The sequence below is a fragment of the Zingiber officinale genome, chromosome 4A (assembly GCF_018446385.1).
Source record: "Zingiber officinale cultivar Zhangliang chromosome 4A, Zo_v1.1, whole genome shotgun sequence".
Taxonomy (NCBI): Eukaryota; Viridiplantae; Streptophyta; class Magnoliopsida; order Zingiberales; family Zingiberaceae; genus Zingiber; species Zingiber officinale.
The window spans coordinates 121,523,865-121,533,466 of record NC_055992.1 but is presented as its reverse complement, the minus strand read 5'-3'; the positions used below and the strand labels follow the sequence as shown (position 1 = coordinate 121,533,466).

General features: G+C 39.9%; 1 non-coding gene across 1 annotated transcript; it reads right to left on the bottom strand.

Annotated features, from left to right (window-relative positions):
* Window positions 1-7,543: 7,543 nt before the first annotated feature.
* Window positions 7,544-7,617, bottom strand: TRNAT-AGU. Its single transcript has one exon. It is a non-coding gene; the product is annotated as a tRNA-Thr (tRNA).
* Between the last annotated feature and the right edge of the window lie 1,985 nt (window positions 7,618-9,602).

The following is a 9,602-nucleotide window of genomic DNA, read 5'->3' as shown; positions in this document are numbered from 1 at the left end:
ATACATTTAGGGGGTGTTTTCATGATGAAAGCAAATATGGATTGATTAAGATAGCCTTAGGTGAAGTTTAGGTTGAGGTTTCATTTCATTATTGAATTTTGAACCTCAACACTTCAAGTTTTGGTTTTCCTAACTATTTAGGAACTCCAAGTCATTGTTGGTGCAATGACAGAAGTTTGACCATATTGTTAGGGGGAGTTACTCCTTGAATGCATGAATATTTATCTTCAAGGACCTTGGAAGGGGGTTAAACCTTCGTGATGGATAATACTCAGGGTCGAGTATTAGGGAATAATGGAAGACTGGTTATCTTCATTGCTAGGATGATAAATGCTCTTGGATGAGCATTGTGGAGTCGGTTAATGCTCAAGGGGGAGCATTGGATTAATGAAGGGGATCGGACCTTCATTGGTAAAATGAAAAATGCTCTTGGATGAGCATTGAGAAGAAGATTACTGCTCAAGGGGGAGCATTGAATACAATGAATGAGAGTATCATTGGGAAGTTGATGCATGCTCTAGGATGAGCATTGTGAAGTGAAATAGAGCTCAAGGGGGGGCTTTGGCGACAATGGAGAATATGAGATCTTCATTGTGGGGTTGTTAATAACATATGAGCTTGTAAACAACGTAGAGTTAACTCTTATGGAGAAGAGTTTGTTTTCATTTTTTGATGTGTGACAAAGGGGGAGAATGGAAAGTTAAGTTAGGCCTTCATCCCAAGCAGGAGGAGTTTGCCCTCTAGGAAAGGGAGAGAATGAAGGAAACCTTCATTCATGCTTTGTCATGAAAGGGTTAAGGCTATGAGATTTAGCCTTATGATAATGAAAGGGTTAAGGCTATGAGATTTAGCCTTGTTATAAAGAAGAGGTTAAGACTATGAGATTTAGCCTTGGTGTAAAGAAGAGGTTAAGACTATGAGATTTAGCCTTGGTATAAAGAAGAGGTTAAGGCTATGAGATTTATCCTAACTTAGAGGTATTTCCAAACATCAAAAAGGGGGAGATTGTTGGGGCAATTTCCCTAGGTCAAGTTTGACTAGTTTGACTAAGCTTGAGTTGAGTCAAGCTTGAGTCGGGATTTGAGTTTTGATGTTTGACAATATAAGGAGGTTGATGGAACAATCGTTTGGTTATGGAGATGGTCAAAGGATTGACCAAGTTGATGAGAATACAAATCAAGTAGGTCAAGGTTGACATGAGACTTGAATGGGAAAGTCCTAATTGGATGTTAGGCAATTGGAAAGTCCTAGTGAGGATCTAGGTAGGGGAAAGTCTTGGTAAGGAGCCAGACAACGGGAAAGTCCTAGTGAGGAGCTAGGCAAGGTAAAGTCCTGGTGAGGAGCCAGACAATGGGAAAGTCATAGTGATGAGCTAGACAGGAGAAAGTCCTGGTGAGGAGCCAGATAATTGGAAAGTCCTGGTGAGGAGCCAGATAATTGGAAAGTCCTGGTGAGGAGCCAGACAAGTGGAAAGTCCTAGTAAGGAGCCAGGCAATTGGAAAGTCCAAGTGTGATCTTGGCAAAGGGTGTAAGACCAAGCATGTGGTCTTGGCAAGGTAAGTCCTGGTATGACTTGGCAAGGAAGACCCAACGACTAGGATGAGGCCGAAGGAAGCTCCTGAAGGCAAGGCGTGAAGGATGGGAGATATCCGAGGGACGCAAGGCTGATGGAGGAGGCTAGAAGGCTAGTTCGAGGTTAGTCGGGTATGGCCAAAATGCTAGGCATGGAGACCCAACAGGTCACGGTTGACCAAGAGTTGGGTTGAAGATGTTGGTGCAGCGGAGACCGGCAAGAGGGGGTGAATTGCTGAAAACAAAAACAAACTATACCCTCCTCGGATTTCAACTCAGAATTTAAATCAGCAATAAAATAACAACTAAATTAAGGAGACAGAAAAAGAAACAGAAACAGAATTTAACCTGGTTACAACCAAGGAGGTTGTTAATCCAGGGCGATGAAAAGCTCTACTATCAGAATCTCCTTTACTGTAGGCGGAGAAGCCTTTTTACACTTAGAACGCTCACTTAGTTGCTAGGAATTGAGTACAGATTGATTGCTTGAGTTGTTGATCCATTCCTAGCTCTAGGGGCCTTTATATAGCTCCTGGAAAGTCTATCCCGAGGGTCCAAGGCGCCTCCAACAAGGTTCAAGGCTCCTCCAGCTCGGTCAGCGGATAAAACTTTATCCGCAACGCAAACGGTCAAATCTGACCTGTTGAAGGCGCCTTCAACAGGGTTGAAGGCGCCTTCATGATGGAGGTGCCTCCAAGCTGGCAGCTCCATTTTTCAGCTTGGTTTCTTCAGCTTCCGATGCTTCGTTCTTTTGGGTGATTGCGGCCAACCGGAATAGGGCTCACCCGAACCCAATTCCCGGCCTTCTCCTCGAGCAGCCTTTCGTCCCGGCTTAATGTCCCTCGAACGCCGCGCACGCTCTTCCGCAGCTCTCTCGTCCTTCGGACGCACCGAGCCCGTCGGCTCCCTTCCCGTGCCGTCCTTCTCGCTAGCTGCGTCTTCCGCTCGACTTCCTGTGCTCCTGCACACTTAGACACAGGGATCAAACACAACAGGACCTAACCAACTTGGTTGATCACATCAAAACTACCACGGGGTCCAACAATCTCCCCCTTTTTGATATGCATCAACCCAAGTTCAAGTTAGGGTTAAAAATAGACAAAAAAACAGTAATTTTAAAGAAAAATTACTAAACTAACAAGTTAAGAATATTTTTTTTTTCAATTAGTAAAATTGCAACACTTTTTTAAAAAAAATTTAATTTTTCTCTAACTCCCCCTAAACTTGTACTTTTCTCTCCCCCTTTGATCACAGCAAAAATGGGGTCTTTAAGAATATTCAAGTAAGATTGAAGTTTTTTGAAAATTTTCTAAGTTAAAAATGAATTTTTGAAAAAAATTGCTAAGTTAAAATAAATTTTTAAAAAAAATTTCTAAAAAAAAAATCCTAAGTAAATGTTCAAATGTTCCCAAAAAAATTTCTAAGTCAAGTGAATGAACTTTTAAAATTTTCCAGAAGAAAATTTCTAACCCAAAAAATTAAGTTAGAATTTTTATAAAAAAATTCTAAGGAATTTTTGTTTATTTTAACAACTATTTGATAAACTTTCAAAGCATTATTTAATTCTTGTTTAATGCTTTTTCAGAAAGTTAATTAAACATTTTTTTCAATATTTTAGCTTCCAGGTCGTGGCGAGACACTAGGCCTTCTTGGTTATTGGATCAACAACCACTTCCTTAGACAAAGCTTTCATAAAAATTTCAATGTTTAATTTTCTCACTGTAAGCTTTTAATTTTTGAAAAAATTAATTAAGCACAGATTTTGGAACCCAATAGAGGTTCCTTCCTACAGGATTATTCAAAAATTTAGGGGGTACATAGTTTCTTGGTATTTTCCTAAGTTGACCTTGATGCTTCCTTATATACCAATTTAATTTACCATAAATTCTTAATTTTGAATTTGGAAATTGATTTAAGCATGCATCAGATTTCAGTTTTTCAATTTCTAATTTCAAATTTTCATTTTCTCATTTTAGATGATCATACATTTCTAACGGGTATGCTCTTGCTAGATTCAACTTTAGTTCAACATTCTCTTTTTCTAATTGATCTAACTCTTTAGAAAGAGACTTGATAAATTTAAAAGATTGAGTTGGGGTTAGATTGCGTACCTTACTTACCTGGTCTGGTGACGCTCCCCCTTCACTGCTGCTTTCTTCTTCTGATGTTCCTCCCCCTTCATCGATGCTCATCTCTGAGCTTGAGTCTTCTTCCGATTGATGGTTCGCCAATAGCGCTAACCTTGAGAATTCTTCGATGTCTGACTCAGAGGTTGACGAATCTGACCAAGTAGCCTTCAGATTCTTGTACTTAGAGGGTTCTGGTTTCTTGTATTTTGGCTTTTCCTTTTCTTTCTCCTTTCTCTTCAACTTTGGGCAGTCATCTTTGATGTGCCCTTCTTCGTTGCAGTTGTAGCAATGAACCGTCCTCTTCTCTCGATGATGCCTCTGCGATTTAAATTTGTTAGTACTAAAAAACTTATTGAAGCGTCTTACCAGTAGTCAAGGGATGTCTCGGAATCCGGCTTAGTCAATTTTGCCTTTAAGGCAATGTTACGACTCCTTCTTCGGACCTGGGTTCTGAAACTCGAGATTCATGAAGTTCAAAAGTAAAATAATTGTTCTAAAGTACTTACCTCGAGGTCCTTAGAGATGTACGCATCTACTAAGGAGGCCCACTCTGGAGTTCTCGGGAATGCATTGAGCGTGTCGATGGAATCCGGTTGGTTACCTCTTCTCCAGGTTTGTTAGTTGCGTTATCAGCTCCTTGATTCTCGCTTGGAGTTGCGCTACCTTCTCGCCTTGGTTCATCCGGAGGTTCGTTACTGGTTCCGGAGGATGTCACGCTTCGCTTCGGAAGTACCTTCATGAAGCTCCAGGAATTTCTCCAAGAGATCTTTCGCTGAGTCGTAGATTCCGATCCGATTTACCTCCTGCGGAGTCAGCACACTGAGCAGGTGGAACTCTGCCTTTCCGTTGGCGACGAAATCAGCTTGCTCCTTCTTGCTCCATGTGTTTTCTTCTTTGTCTTTCGGCGCTGCAAAACCATATTTCATTGTAATAAGAATATCAAAATTCGTTTTAAAAAATACCTCCATTTTACGCTTCCAAGTGGCGAAGTCTCCATCGAACTTCGGGGGATGAATGTTAGCTCCGACCATCGTCTTGATCGTAGTGCTTCAGTTGGCGGTTAGTCCTTCTGAGGCAACCTGGCTCTGATACCACTTGTTGGTGCAGCGGAGACCGGCAAGAGGGGGGTGAATTGCTGAAAACAAAAACAAACTATACCCTCCTCGGATTTCAACTCAGAATTTAAATCAGCAATAAAATAACAACTAAATTAAGGAGACAGAAAAAGAAACAGAAACAAAATTTAACCTGGTTACAACCAAGGAGGTTGTTAATCCAGGGCGATGAAAAGCTCTACTATCATAATCTCCTTTACTGTAGGCGGAGAAGCCTTTTTACACTTAGAACGCTCACTTAGTTGCTAGGAATTGAGTACAGATTGATTGCTTGAGTTGTTGATCCATTCCTAGCTCTAGGGGCCTTTATATAGCTCCTGGAAAGTCTATCCCGAGGGTCCAAGGTGCCTCCAACAAGGTTCAAGGCTCCTCCAGCTCGGTCAGCGGATAAAACTTTATCCGCAACGCAAACGGTCAAATCTGACCTGTTGAAGGCACCTTCATAAACGGTCAAATCTGACCTGTTGAAGGCGCCTTCAACAGGGTTGAAGGCGCCTTCATGATGGAGGTGCCTCCAAGCTGGCAGCTCCATTTTTCAGCTTGGTTTTTTCAGCTTCCGATGCTTCGTTCTTTTGGGTGATTGCGGCCAACCGGAATAGGGCTCACCCGAACCCAATTCCCGGCCTTCTCCTCGAGCAGCCTTCCGTCGCGGCTTAACGTCCCTCGAACGCCGCGCACGCTCTTCACGCCCACCGGAGTACTCTTCCGTAGCTCTCTCGTCCTTCGGACGCACCGAGCCCGTCGGCTCCCTTCCCGTGCCATCCTTCTCGCTAGCTGCGTCTTCCGCTCGACTTCCTGTGCTCCTAAGCTCCTGCACACTCAGACACAGGGATCAAACACAGCAGGACCTAACCAACTTGGTTGATCACATCAAAACTACCACGGGGTCCAACAGAAGACTTTGGACTTGAGTTTGAGTCAAGTCCAGGCTGGTCAATCGATCGGGCGATCGATTGAACCATGGCCCAATCGATCCACTGATCGATTGGAGTGTGCTGCGATTGTGGGAAGGCCCAATCGATCGGTCGATCGATTGGGATGTGGAATCACGAGCACAGAGGATTTCCCAATCGATCGGGCGATCGATTGGGAGCTACCAATCGATCGGTCGATCGATCGGGCAGCAGAAACTCTCACGCAGATGTGAGAGCGCAGAAAGGTTCTGAATCTATTGGATGCGAAAGCAGAAGCTCTCCAATCTGTGTGTGCCTCCTCAACTCACTCGGGTGCCTGGATTCACCCTAGTCTGGGCTCCTGGACCTAGTCATTTTCCAACCTTTGTTTTTTTGCAACACCAAGTTGGTCTAACAAGTAATAATATGTAAAGCAGAGTAATATTTGATAGTCTTCAGATTGTCCGGTCCTGACTTTGAGTTTTGCTAAAACTCTAGGTCAGACTGAAGCCTACTATTCCCTCTATGGGGAACGCATCATCATCTACTCCTCTCAGGAGAGTTTACCTTTTGCCAAACCGGTTCTCTAGACCGTTTGGACTTTGCTCATCATTCGAGATCTCAGGACTTTTTACTGGAAGTCCGAACCCCCATCCGTTTAGCCTTCTGCCAGGTGTCCGCGACCCTAGAACTTTAACTTAGTATCCTCGACCCTAGAATTTCTACCTGATATTCTCGACTTGCCAAGACTTTGCCAGTCCCATAGACCAGGACTTCCTTATATAGTCACAACTAGGATTTTCCACTTGCCTAGTGTCCACTAGAACTTCTTTTGCCTAACCTCAACTAGGACTTTCACCTTTCCTAAGATCACTTAGGATTTTCTTACACACTTAGTTAAACTTGTTATAACAATAATAAAACTTAACTTAAAACCTCTTAACAATCTGATTTTCAAAAACTAATATGCTTTCATTGAGATTTGAACTGAAGACCTCAAATATCCACTAATAATTAGGATTGTTTTAGTTGACAAAAAAAATGTTTCTCAATTAATTAAGTATACAAAAAAAACATTATTATACATAACAATATTCCTTTAGTATTTACGATCAATTTGATGAATAATTAAAAAAATTATAAACTTGGTTCATTAATAATCTAATTTTCAAAAATTAATATACTTTCACCTTTCCTAAGATCACTTAGACTTTACTATACACTTAGTCAAACTTGTGAGAACAACAATAAAACTTAACTTAAAACCTTTTAACAATCTGATTTTCAAAAACTAATATGCTTTCATTGAGATTTGAACTCAAGACCTCAAATGCCCACTAATAGTTAGGATTGCTTTAGTTGGAAAAAAATGTTTCTCAATTAATTAAGTATAAAAAAAACATTAGTACAAACAACAATATTCCTTTAGTATTTACCATCAATTTGATGAATAATTAAAAAAATTATGAACTTGGTTCATTAATAATCTAATTTTTAAAAATTAATATACTTTCACCTTTCCTAAGATCACTTAAACTTTCCTACACACTTAGTCAAACTTGTGAGAACAACAATAAAACTTAACTTAAAACCTTTTAACAATCTGATTTTCAAAAACTAATATGCTTTCATTGAAATTTGAACTCAAGACCTCAAATGCCCACTAATAGTTAGGATTGCTTTAGTTGGAAAAAAATATTTCTCAATTAATTAAGTATAAAAAAAAACATTAGTACAAACAACAATATTCCTTTAGTATTTACCATCAATTTTATGAATAATTAAAAAAATTATAAACCCAATTCATTAATTATCTGATTTTCAAAAATTAGTATGCTTTCATTGAGATTTGAACTCAAGACCTCCCGCTTACTAAACGGGTGCTCTAACCAACTAAGCTATGAAAGCAATTAAATTTAATGTATTCAAAGCAGCTAAAAATAAGGTTTACGTTTATTAGTGCACATTAGCTATTAGAGTAACAGGTGATATCGTTCACCTTAAACAGTCCAACCCATGACAAGATATAGATAAGTAGATCATAAGAGGTATTTTATCTTAGCACAACAACTCTTTACATGAGCAAGATCAGACAATTAATGAGGCATTTTACACTATCACTTCCTAATTAGTGTCATGCATATTTTACACTATCACTTCCTTTTTTTTCATTGATATTATGTACACATTCCTAATTAGTGTCATGGTGTTGGTTTAGGATTTATTTATGGTTCTTGTCCGGTCTAATTAGCAAGTGTCAACTGGATTATTATAAATGTTACGACTCCATTGTGATTTATGTAGCATTATAACACAAATCTCCCACACATACATATATATATATATATATATATATATATATATATATATATATATATATATATATATATATATATATATATATATATATATATATAAATGATACTGATTCTGTCTAAAGGCTGAGGAGATGGCGTGCTGGCTTTGGTGGATGGTTTCTCGACCAATAGAAGACTTCTTCAACTTGAAATGAAGCTTTCCTTCGATCTTGCACACAATCCGACGATGAAGTAAAGCGTTAGTGGCTAAATACCAAGGAGGGGGTCCCTGGCAAGACCCTCCGACGCTCAAGTCAGTCTCTTTTCTGGTGAGTGTATGTAGAAGAGATATGCGCGAAAGTAGGATTGTGATGTTTTGTCAGTGTATCTTGCTAACGGAGAGGACCCCCTTTATATACCATCTTTCATAACCTCCATGATTATGAGGTGGCATGGTATGTCAGAGTTTGTTAGGTGATAGGAGGTGCAACCGATTGACTAGATCTGAGTTTTAGTTTCGTTCGTTTGCCCTCTACACCGTCATCCTAAAATTCATGTTCCTGATTGCTCCTTAGGTACTTAGTAATTTTTTCAAAAATTTGCCTACTTTCTTCTTGCCCCATTTCTAAGAATGCGCGGAAGGACATTTTGTCTACAAAAGACGTTGCTTGTCACATCCATCATAAATGTTCATTTATGGGTGAGTGCCACATGACACTTCCACTCATTTTTCACAACGTCTTCCGACACCCACCTTTTTGTATATGCGCTCAACTACAAGAATTGAAGTCTACACACACATCCAAACTAACGACTACGAAAACCAAGCTAACTGCTCAAAATGCTAAATGTGATTCTCTGCTCTTGGATCAGATAACCGGCCAAATTGAAACAACAGTCATTTAGATAGAGTTTTCATCTTACCAGGCAGGGGAGGATGAGTGGTTTGAAATGTGGAAGAAATCCCTTTTTCAAACATGCGAATTTAATGCATCCATTATCCGCTCTATCTTCAAGGCACTTTTTCTCGGAGTAGAAGGAACAATGGAGCAGTTAAAAGAAGGCGGATATCTAACCTCTGATCCCCCTGCCAGATTTTTGGACCACAAAAGGATAGTTCATATTGCTCCATCCGGCTTGCTACCAAACTTGTCATAATTTGTCTTGTTTTTCCTTATCTGTTTAATTAATGAATTGGTTCTTAATGCCTACTATACTTCTATTGCATGTTTGAGTTTTTAGTTAAACTTATCAAGTGTCTTCTCTCTAAAATTTGGTTGTGTAACAATTCTTGTTCTTACTTAAAAATGGCCTAACTCTATTCGGGTGAAAACCTGGATGAGATAGGGCAAAGCTGCTTAGGGCTAGCCGTCTAGGCTGAATGAGCTGTAGCATATAACACCCATTCGGCTAAGGACGCCAATCCTTGTGGCCGACCGAAATTGAAACTTGTTTGAGTTTATTTTTGCTTGGACTTAAGCCTCAAGAGAGACCAACTACAATACCCATTACTTATTCAAGTAAAGGTACCTAAGACCAATCAAAATTAAACACGCTCGATATAAAATCCGTCCCAAGTTAAAAATCACTCTAGCA